General features: G+C 26.1%; 1 protein-coding gene and 1 long non-coding RNA gene across 3 annotated transcripts in view; one reads left to right on the forward strand and one right to left on the reverse strand.

The window, feature by feature from the left end:
• Nucleotides 1-12,757, forward strand: part of LOC114129703 (uncharacterized) — a 380,263-nt gene that overhangs the window by 295,146 nt on the left and 72,360 nt on the right. The window lies entirely within an intron of this gene.
• On the reverse strand, nucleotides 8,771-11,482 carry LOC126552856 (uncharacterized). Of its 2 annotated transcripts, none has more exons than XR_007606323.1 (3): nucleotides 11,398-11,482; nucleotides 11,067-11,134; nucleotides 8,771-8,855 (listed from the first exon to the last, which is right to left on the reverse strand). It is a non-coding gene; the product is annotated as an uncharacterized LOC126552856 (long non-coding RNA). The 2 variants fall into 2 exon arrangements; XR_007606324.1 differs by having other exon boundaries at nucleotides 11,385-11,469.

Below are 12,757 nucleotides of genomic sequence, written 5' to 3' on the forward strand. Positions count from 1 at the left end.
TTTATTTGATGGTTTATTCATTAGATCTCTAATGATAATTTACCAATTCAAAAGTTACGGTTGATATATGCCAAAACATTGAGTTCTGTAACCACATTTTTCATAATAAACATAATATAGTTTTAAAAAAGTTTAAATTTTACATATTTTTTATTTAAATTATACAAACTAAAACTATACCTAATATGTGAATATAATGAGGTTATTTTAAAATAAGGGGCTTACGTAATATATTTTTAAACCTTATAAATATTTTAATAACTTAATTTTACTGCGATAATTGCTAAATTGTAAATCACTAAATTTAATTCAACTTTGTAAGTCAAATCCTAATAAAATAAAAAATAAAAACCACGACAATAATATATTAATGTTTAAAAACACGCAACACGTGACGTCTATGAGGATCTATTATCGTCTATTATCTATTTAAAAAAGTGATTTCTCCACCCGTCCCTATTTATAGTATATACTTCGTTGGATATTATTTCAACTAATTTATGTATAATTTATTTAAAATACATAATGTATTATCATGGTTTAAAATAAAATAAATAAATATTTACGTTGTACAGTAAATTTAGAATATAAATAACTTAGCAACTAGTTATTAAATATATAAAATATAGTTCAAAAAAATGATTTAAATGATACTCTAGCACTATCAACACTAAAAAAATTTTTAATTTTAAATATTTAATATTGATACATTGCCTACATAATAAGTGTATGATTTTTCGGGATGAATATAGTTAGCAATTTAGTAAGTAGTTTAGAAAACGAACATAATGTCAATCATACAAAATTAATATTATTGGTATACTAATATGGTCTAACAAAATACTAAATTTACATTAATTATTATTGCTGTTCACTGAATACCCAACCTAAAGTCGGTAGTAAGCCTACCTTGTTGCTAATCTAAAAATTAAACTTTTGGTCTTAAACGTCGCGTAGGTAGGAAGGATTACTATTTATCAACCGTTAATATACGGGATGCGATTACACGACGTCATTGAGGATGAAACGAATTTTCTATATCTTTCTCGTACAATTTGAATCTTGAAAAACTTTAGAAAAAAATACTTCTACGGGCAGAAAATAGTTATAACATATTTTAGTAATCATTTAATCCATATACTATATCGTTCCATAAATTTGTATTGATCAATTGACAGAAATTTAAATATTTGTAACAGTAAAGAGAATGACAACAATTGTATGATTATGAACCAATTTTCTAATACAGAATATATTATTGCGATAATAAGCAATAAGCAAATGACACAATGCACAATTAAATAAACATAAAGTATAACATATTTTGTGTTAATTAAATGTATCATTGTATCATAATACAATTTTAGATTAAAAAATAGTGATACTTACATTAAACCTTTAATCTTAGGATATGGTATTTTTATATCAATGACGGATATAGTAAAATTATTTCATAAAACAAACGCCTAACTTACAAATTATAATTGCTCATGATAAACTATAGCTGTTTAAAACGTAATAAATGAATATTAATAAACAAACACTGTAACTTAACCTGGAATGACTTCATATGTGTTAAATATCGCAATAAGGATACAATTATTTAAAATGAGATTCAAACAACGTACAAACTTTTAAGCAACGATACGCGTATATTATACATTATATAAATATATACATATTATACGTTATTAACTGTAGTTATTAATGGTTTATCCAGCGCCATGATCTTAGCTCCAGTTATAAGTATTATAAATATAATGATAGTAATAATAATTGCATTAACAGTAATTTTAATAATTAAAGAAGAAAAACGTGGATTACTGTATTATGTTACACCGAATAACAATATTACGGATGTGAGTACGAGTACTACTTGTTGTATTTGCTTTAAAAAATGTTAATATTTCGAATGATGTCTGATATAAAGTGCCACAAAACCGAAGTTCAGTGGGTCAGAATTGTTTTAGCCATTTCTGATTTTTACACCCTGTTGCCGCCTACTGGATAATCTATGGTTAATACCATGCTTCTTCAGGGTACCTCGAAAAAGCACTTTACATTGCATTTGCCGAAAGAGAACGAAGAATTGAGGAAATTGTTAGCACTATTGGTCTTAGCTAGATATTAGGTTAAGTTGATCGTGCTACATAAACTTTGAAAATGAAAACTTTTACTTTGGATAAAGCTGCAAGTTTAATTCAGGCATTAATCTTTAATTAAATTGTACACACACTTCTAAATTTAGTTATCACTCAGAGAGTGCCAAACACATGTAAGAGATCGAAACAATAGAAAAGATTTAAATTGTACAAAGAAGAAAACGACGGGCCAGACATTTCAGAAAGTTTTCATTAACTTTAACAATGCAGTTGTTATTTTCATAATTCAACTCATTTGGAGGTATGACAATTTGATGAGAGTTGCCAAATATTACGAATTTGTTTCTGAAAAATCTTTGTACAACTAGAATAAGTACCACAGTATTAAAAAAAATATATACATAGATAGATAGAGATAGAGAAAAAACTGAAAAATACATCAAAACAACAGAATTTATTGATAAGAATTCTAATTTTCAGTAAATAAATTTTATTGATATTAAATCTATAAAAGTTCTTAAATTACTGAAACAGGTCTAAAATCGTATAATTTAAAAAATGTATATGTATCTTAAATATACGTAAAAAAAATTATACTTAGAACGAGAAAACATTTTTAGAATTATAATTTTAATATGAAACTGTTAAGTGCCCTACAATTTATGTTTTTTTATTATTCAAAAAACGTCATCGTATCAAAAATACCAATTGTACAGTAAGTCATTCAACTTATCTCTTCGGGAATCTTGTGCTGTACCATTTCCATTTTTGTAGCTGAATAATAAGTAGTCAACTAGTTTACTGCTCGGACCCGCATCTCGAGCTTGCTAATATTATCTTTATCGCAAGCTTCCCACATGAAGTCAGTTATCCACCATGAAAACCTCAACAAAAACCTCAACATTTTAAAATATCTTCACTACTGATAAAACCTAATTCATGCTGAATAAACTTATAAATTATCCAATGATCTCAAACAATAAATTTGTATTCACTATTCATGAATCTAAACGACTTCAATACCCCACTTACCTGATATTAACTTTATAGAAACAATCAACTTATTTTGTTTTATTTTCTAAAAGTGTAACCGGTGAATTGGAATCTTTGGCTAAAAATAAACCTCTACTTAGTGTCATAGTATGAAAGTATCTATCTTATAAATATTATTAAATATATCTTTTTCCGTCCAAATCAAATGTATAAGCAAACAATACAAATACTAATTACAATAAATACATATATTACAAAAATAAATAATCATATTAAACCAAATAAAATAATTCTCCATCTCGTCCTTCACTCATTGTAATTTCCATTCACGGAATCACTCATTCTCTTTTTATTGTTAATTGTATTATTTTTTAGTAACATTTAAATAAAATAAAATATAAATAAACATTTTCTCAAACGATCATAATATCATATCTTTAATATCATTTACTAAAAATATGATACTATTATAAAATTAAAAGTTACCTAGAATAAAAAATTAAATTTATTATATTTAAATGTAGTTATTAGAATCAAATTAAATATAATTATATAATCTGATAATTAGATTATACAATTTTATGAATACTGATGATTCAAAATTAAATTTTAATACAATCACTAAACATTTTAGATAATTGAAAAATAGTATATTTGTTTAAACCATTCCACTATACTTTTCTATTAGCATCTAAAAATGTAATTTACACTTCTATTCATAATAAATTGTATTGTTAAATGGAACTCTACACACAAGCCTTATATTTCTCTATGACTTTGTTACTTTTGGAATCTATATAATAATTAATTACCTACATAACATATTTTTTTTTTAACAAAGTTTATCTACATAAGTTATGCAAAAATTGATGTGTTATATTTAATAAATGAATTTTATTCATCTTATCGCTTATTTGTATTAACTTGTTTGTTTATTTTATTTATTAATATTTTTATTTAAATATTGTGTAGGTAAGTAAGATATCGTTTATCAACATAATTTCTGGGCGTGACGTCATTGAGGACGAAATTCATTTTCCATAATATCCTGTAGCAACTTTTTATACTTTCAAACTTTAATACGATGGACCATGAATAGAGGTAGGTATAATATTAAATAGGTAATCACTTAAATAATACCATTTACTATGTCAAGTACTCGACTCGTCAAATCTCACCATTTTTTGGTCAGTATTATATAGCTAGGTCATCTAGCATTAAAACGTCTAATTTAATTTTTACAATATATTTTTTTTATATTCAAGTAATTTATAGAAATATATTTATATTATGAACAAGTAGATATATCAAAAATACTGACCTAGAACATTAATATTAATAATATTTATGATTAGACTACATATTTCTATAATTGTATAATCATATAATTCTGGTCTTATAACCATTTACTTTTAAAAAGAAACAATAAAATTAATATTTATAAATAAAATATTTGCATAAAATATATATAATATTTTCAAGTAAATAAATAAAAGATTATCAATTATAATAAGCATAACACTATTTAATTTTGCATAAACGTAAAATGTATATGTTTAATTTTATGATTTTCATAAAATTATTTTACTTTTATTCCTTTACGAGTACTTAAAATTACTGATTTACTCAATTATACAAAATATATTTCTAAATTAATATAGGTATTGTGTTTGCATAATAAGAAAACAATAAGCTAATGGTACTTTATAATATAATTAAATAAAAGCTTTAAAGACAAATATCTTTATTTAGGTATTTGATTTATGATAAAGTTTTATAAAAAAAAAAAATACATCCAAAAAATAAGTTGAATAGTGACATTAATGATTAATGGTATGAACGTTTAAAAGTATAAAATATTTTGATATTGATATTTTATAATGGAATAGGTATTGTAAGTTAAATCACAAAAAAAAATATATATATGATATAATATGAACCTTTAAGAAAAATCAGCTGTATAGAATGCAATAAATAATATATGCTGTAACGTCGCCTATCCTAGTTTTACCTATATACTGTATACGTTTAATATTGTACTTTGGACCTTTTATTGGCCGTTGAACAATTCATTTTCGTACTATACCCGGTAACAACAAGTATGACGGATCAAACGGCTTTTATAGAAGCAACATTAATAACACTATGTGTAAATGGTGTAGACGTGTGTAGACTGTGGTTATATGGTATTATAATATTTTATTCAATAAAGGGTCAGCGATCTTTCAAAGTTTTTTTTATCTTTATGTAGCAAAGAAGGACCATTGTCGATTCATTGATAGCCGCTAAGAGCGACGTACGACTTCAATTTTGTATACATCGACAAAATCATAAGATCGTGATACATCGACGAAATTTCGTGTACTCGACGTAGCAAATGATTATGTTATGATGAGAAATTTTTCTTACCATCTCTATGATCCGTTTAATTCGTGATATATAATATACAATAATATTATAGGTTATAACCATATTATTTCAATTCACGAACAAGAAAATAAAATTAGAAGTATTGCTCGCATACTGAGAAAACAAGTAACATGCAGATTATAGTCAGTGGCGGGACGATCAAGGGATATTGAGTACAATATATAAACGAGTGTAACGTTCCGGAATTTTACTTTTTCGTTTCTAGTAGTTGTTTTTAATAATATCTACATCAAGTTTACGACGCACATAATGCGTTTATCTTTTACGTACAGGTACGATAAAAAAGTTAGTTTTTTTTTACGATATAAAATTATAACGTTATATACATATACGCGAGGACTTTTGTTGCTAACCACTGTTACGCGCACATCAAAAAAAAAAAAGAAAAAGTCGTAAGCATAATATACTTACCTTACACAATAATAATATATAATATACAGACGGTTTGGTGACAAACGTGTAACTCGGAACATTTGATATTTTCGAAGCAGAATAAGTAGCTAAATGATATTATTATCCATGCACCGACACACGTTTCCATTTGCATTCCGACAAAATTTACAAATAATACTCGTAAGCATGTTCGACATAATATTATTATTGTGCGTGTTCATTTCAGACGTGCACTCGTCGTTTATAGACTCATCATAATAAATTGCAACATGAATAACCAATACGTGTCATAATCTGGAGTTCAATTTTATTGTTTTGAGCGCGCGTTTATGCATAACATTTAGGAACACGTCATAAAGTAAATTGGATTCGGATTATGATAATATTATATGCAGTCCGTATTATCAAGATAACAGCAAAAACACTTCCAATGTCCGTATAGGATTTACAATCGTAGGTGTCGGATTGTATTCGTTTAACGTTTGCTTTCTCCTTATATTATGTGAATCTTTTCTAGATATGAATTTAGTATACAATCACGCAAACGGCTAAGTGAAAAAAAATGGTAATAGTACTGGTATCGTACGTTTTACCGATACTCGTCGAAGAGACGATTTTTATTTCTATATATTGAATAAATTCGTTTTTAACCGATATCTGTGCCACGGTCTACGGTCGCTTTCCGTAGGTAGGTATATACAATTAAAGTTGAACACTCAGTCATCAAAAAACGACTCATCTGTATACGTATTATTAAATTAGATTATATCCAAGATAAAAGTTTTTATATTCAATGATCCTACTAATTAATGATAATCATCATTCAACGCTCGACGACAAAACTTGTCTATTCAAAATCTCTTTAAAATTATTATAACTATTATGACGTATCAGTTCAGATCACTCAGAACAGTATTTTTTTTTGACTGCCTAAACATATCAAAACATTTATTTAAAATTATTTGCATATTATAATATTATGACATCAACTGTAAAGCGCCATGTATTGGTTGTTAAGATAACGAAATGTATATTATGCAAAGGTTAAAAAAAAAACACTTTCACAACAACGCATAGTACATTAATTGTAAGAGAAACGGAAGTATGAAATAATATTGTGATATTAATATTTAAATATTTCACCCCAAATTAAAAATTTCAAAGCAATTAAAACTTTTTCCGTGTATATAGATATAACGTATAACAAACAATATATATTTTACTTATATATATCATATATCACGTCAGTCGTCGACTCTCCCGCAAATGAGTATTATATCCAAAGACGGTTTTATTGCTCGAGTTGGGGATGTTTTTGAATATATATATATATATATATATATTTGTTTTATTTCCATAATTGTTTTCGGAAAAGGAACGAGCGTGTATATGCTTTTAAAGCCGGATTTTTGCCGCATTCAATCCAATCGTAACCGTTAGACATTAGTCTATAATGTTTCCGCTGAAGTCTATGTCGAGTGTAATTTATCGTCCATATATTTTCCTCCATTTCGAAACCGCCTGTCTACTCTAAATTCGGTTTATACACTGTATCTTACCAGGCGACCTGAATATTTTGTGCAGTGACTGTTCAAAAATAAATGATCGAGCCTACTCCAAATTATTTAACAGATTAAATTAAAATCAAAGAATTGCATTCAAGTGAGATAAAAATACAACACGTGTTAAAATTAAGTTAAACTATTACTTTTTAAACGATGAATTATTTACCTATTCCATTATACATAAATCCTCAAGCATTCAACTACTTTTACTTTCTCCATATGAAAAATAAATTGGTATATACTACTTACATTACAGAATTTAATTAACAAGTTAGCATAACTAATTGATTTCAAGTTCAAATCATCATATACTAATAATTGCATCTCCGTAAATATTTTTTTTTTTATATATATACAAACTAGTTGAATCCCAACAATCAATTATGTGAATTAATTTGGTTAATATTCGAAAGTATACTTACGATACATCCTTGTTGCATAGTACCAATAAAATTGTATGCTACAGTAGTAGAAAGAAGCATTATCATAGGTGTAATATAAATATTATAATATTTTAATATATCTTACGCCAATTTGCAGTTAAACAATTATACATATGTAGGTAATAACAATTAGTAATAATTAACTGTGATAAAACTTTAAAACTGTGTGTATTATATACACAAATACATACATAATAATTATTAATTAAAATTAAAAATAACATTGCTCTACTATAAAATATAGCCCACTTTTCATCCAATTTAATTTAAAAATTTTAAAAATTATAAAAAAAAAAAACTTTCATACATTTTATAGTATATACCTACATATTAATATGACAGAGTATATATAATATTTATCAAAATAAAAATATTAAATCTGCAATTTACAGTTGCCAATTGACTGGCTCACGCATGTTAAAAATATTTATTAGGAACATTCATAATCATGTTAAAACACTGTGTCAATGGACAAAACTGCGCTCTAAAACGACAGTCAGTTTGGTACATCATAACCATGTATCTAACTAAATAAATATTGAAAAACCAACGATTCGCATTGATACTGTTACAGTAATAATATAAATCAAATAATAATTATCATAATGTTTTTAGCTCGGATAAATTATAATTATAATTATAATTGATAATCTCATTTCCGTCGAGTAACCGTCATTGTTCAACGACTAAATTTGAATATCGTCTCTCGATGGGCCATTGTTGGTAATAAAATGTACTGCGAAGTGTATACATAGGAATAGCGGCTGATTTTCTTGCTGCCGGAATTCACCGAGATACGGTGGTTTAGCCTCAACGAGTGTCGGATATTGGCCCTACAGACCACAGTCCGAAAGTCGTTCGTTTGTCGGCTCACCGCGGTCACCGTTTATGCAATCAAACTTTGAAAGCATCATTGCACATTATACCGTCTGAATTTCAGGACAAATCAAAATATAGAGTGTGCTTGTGCGTTTAACAAATGTATACATGTATAATGTATACGATTATTATGGAAAACATTCAATATGTCTAAAATGTTATAAATCGTCCAACGAGTTCCAAAAAATAGTGAAACCAGTACTCACCAGTGATTATAGAACAAACAATGTAATACATTATGTATACAGGATAATTCACCAAACGTGCTAGACCCCATTTGTTTATTTATTTAAATTTTGATTTTTGAAATTTTCAAACATACTCAAAAATCATATGTTCAAATTCTTGAGATTTCATAACTACGTAATTCAAGACAATAATATACACTTTTGTTTTCCTATTAAAAACGCCACTTTTCTACATTTTTAAAAAATTGAGGTTTACTTAGGTAATGTAATATTCATAAACGAGTAGTTTTAAACTCCGAGCAGAGCGATGAATGTATTAATTTTATCATGATGATGTGTTTTTTTTTTTTTGTGGATAAGTTATCGGATAAAATACTTCAATTTTTAAATTTTAATGTAGTTTTGAATATAAATTTGATCAAGTTTATAGGTACTTTGAAGAGGTTAAATTCAAAAAATCTTAGTTCTACACTTCTACTTATTTATTTAATCTGAAAAAATAAACAAAAAAATAAACGAAATCTTTAAACAAATCCAATTTTCATCAAAATCAATTTTATTGTTTTTATTATAGCTCTAAAAAGAATAACCGTAAATACTTACTTACAATTTTCACCAAATTAAATAAAATTATCAAAATATTTCGATTAATTTATGCTTTTTACAATCTTATATGCTGCTTATAAGCATATGCTTTTTAAACATAAGACATTTTCATTTTTTTTATATAAATATAGATAAAAAATTATTTGATGGGTAGGAATGCAATTAAGTACAATGATTATATAGTCATGATATTTATTTATGAGCACTTAAAGTTAGAATTTTGACATAAAATCATAAAATCTTGAAAATTATTAATTTTTTTTAGAGTTAAAAATGTATAAAAATTTTATTTATAATTTATATACTTAAGATTTAAAAACTGAATATAAGTTATTTTATTAATTTTTCATACATGAAAATAAAAACTAACCTGAAACCTAAATCAATTTTTTATAGGCATTTAAATTTCAAATGTTTACGACATTCGAAAAAATAATAATAATTAATACTCGAAATTTTCACCGAATGTTTATTATATAATTTTCATTATTTTTTTAACTGATTTTGAGTTAAGTTATTTATAGACAAGAGAAATTATCGATTTTTTAATATTTTAATTTTTTTTATAAAAATCGATTTAAAATGTTATAGTTTGATATAATATTATGGTATAAAAATATATTATTATAATAATTAAATACTTATATCAAAAATGCAATATTTTCCAAAAACATTTTATCAACCTAATATATAATACTAAAAGTAAAGTAAATAGCTTTAAAAGCTATATCAAATAAAAACATACCACTTAGTAGTATAGGCTAATAGACCGTTGAATTCAAATTTAATACACCTATAATAATAACCCACTCATCAACACCTGATGTGCAGTAAAATGGTACTCACTTTTCTATCATTTTCAATTATTAAAATGTTTATAGTATACGAAAATACTATAGCTATACTACAATATTCTTTAAAAGGGTACTTACAAAAAATTAAAATAGACATACAATTAGTTCTAGTATTTATTACTTGGAGAATTAAAAAATAAGTTATTTTTACTAAGGGATTGATATATTAATCAATATTTTTTTTTATAAGTATATATTATAATTATAGTTCATGTATCTTCCAAACCCGTTATTTTCAATACAAAATGTTAAATAGCTCAACAGCTATTAAGCCTTCAAGTATACTTGAAAATTTCAAAAATAAGATTTTTATAAACTGTATTATCGAAGACAAAATAGTCAGTGAGGATTTGAAATTTGAATCACCCTGTATATTATGTATACAAACAGTGATCGCGGCAGGCGAGTCCATTAAAACTTTAATGTTTCAAAAGACCGTTGGAGCTTCTTAATTCCCAAAAGTCTTTTTTCGATCTCCTCCCGGACCCCATTACTTTCTTTTTACCACGCACACCTTTTCCCACGTTTTTATCCTACTTCACTATCAGCATCGTATCACCAACAGACCGAGACTCACTTATTAGTGTATATATATATATATTAAAACATATACTTCATCTTGCTCGTCATCCAACCGTTTCCGACTGTTTTCAAAAGTTCTTCTCCCAAACATTAATTATACTATAATAATAGATAAATAATGCAGTTTTTATTATATTCCGAGACGGAATCGAGTGAAAGGAGAGAGAGACGTGCATCCCTTTACTTAAACTAGCACCACGTATAGTCCACACATATATAATTAAACATTTTTTATATATATTTAACCTGATAATTCAATAAATTATATAGATAATTTAGTAAATTTAAAAAATTTAAGAAATAATTTAAGCTGTATTAAATTCTTAAATTAAACGTTCAAGATAAATACCTGTATGGCTTACATTTAAATGCATTTTTCTTCTCCTTAGGCTAGTCGATTGTTCTAGATCGTTCCATGATTACGAATAATATTATCAATATGTAAATATAATATAAACACAGATCTAGACGGTACTCGTTACTATTTTGGGCGTTCATGTTTTCATCGGGAAAACGCCTTTATCATATTATTATTATATATATATTACATTATGCATTATTACGTGCTTAATTTACGACAGTAGAACACACGCAATGGTTTCCAAGCAACGACTTTTTATTTCTATTTCCTAATGCATTGTAATAATATCATCGACTACCACGAACGACGATGAAACACCTCTAACGATTCACAATAATAATAACAAAACACGTTTTTACGATATCTTTACGTAGTAAAAAATGTATTTTCAGCCATTACTTATTACACATTTATACGATATTAAACCTAATATTAGTTTACGAATAATTATTATTACTCATAGCTACAATATAAACTGTTGTAACTTGTAATTACAATATAAATATTAAATAGGTACGGCTATTTGATATCGACGCCCCGTCGAAACGTTATGACGATATTATATTTTTTCAATACTTACGTGTTATTATTACGCCCATCGTACGTCAAATAATTAATAATATGTCCACTGAATATTATTATTAAAATAATAATTAACGTACGATATAATGGCTCCATTCTTTTATTTCTATATCGTGGCCCATTAGTGTAAACGGATGCTATCAAACTCCGTTTAGTGCTGAATAAATGGACGATGAATTGTTGAAAAATAAACAGCTCTTAAATATTGTATACTGTTTACTTACCTACTTTTACTCGTTTATGATGTATATACATAATATTTGGTTTGGTATTATATTTATCGCTTGAAATACAAATATTTGATATCCAAACGCCAATTATGACTAAGAAAAAAAAGCACGTTGAGTGATAGTTTACATTATTAATAAATATATACTAATTTTATGGACTGTTAAATACAGTACCCACCCAGCCAAATCGCAAATTTATTTTATGATTTTAATCCGTATTTTATTACTTTTTTTTTCAAGACAATTGCTCATTCGTAAAATCCTCACAATACTTTTTTTATTTTAGATTCTGGAGGAGCGAGGAATGTATTGGTTTTACAATGATGTTTATTTCTTTTTTATTATGTAAACACTTTTTCTCCCCCTAAACTTGCTCAAAAGTACAAGTGTAGCATATTTTCTGAAAGGTAATATTCTTGAACTGGTACATTAGAGAGGTCATTTTTTGATTTTCGAAATAATCCTCGAAATCAAAGCGGTCAAAGGAGACAAAATGTACAACTTCACGATTATGTAATATAAAATAATTACGACTTTGTTAATCAAATG

Source organism: Aphis gossypii, chromosome X, assembly GCF_020184175.1.
Source record: "Aphis gossypii isolate Hap1 chromosome X, ASM2018417v2, whole genome shotgun sequence".
NCBI classification, from domain to species: domain Eukaryota; kingdom Metazoa; phylum Arthropoda; class Insecta; order Hemiptera; family Aphididae; genus Aphis; species Aphis gossypii.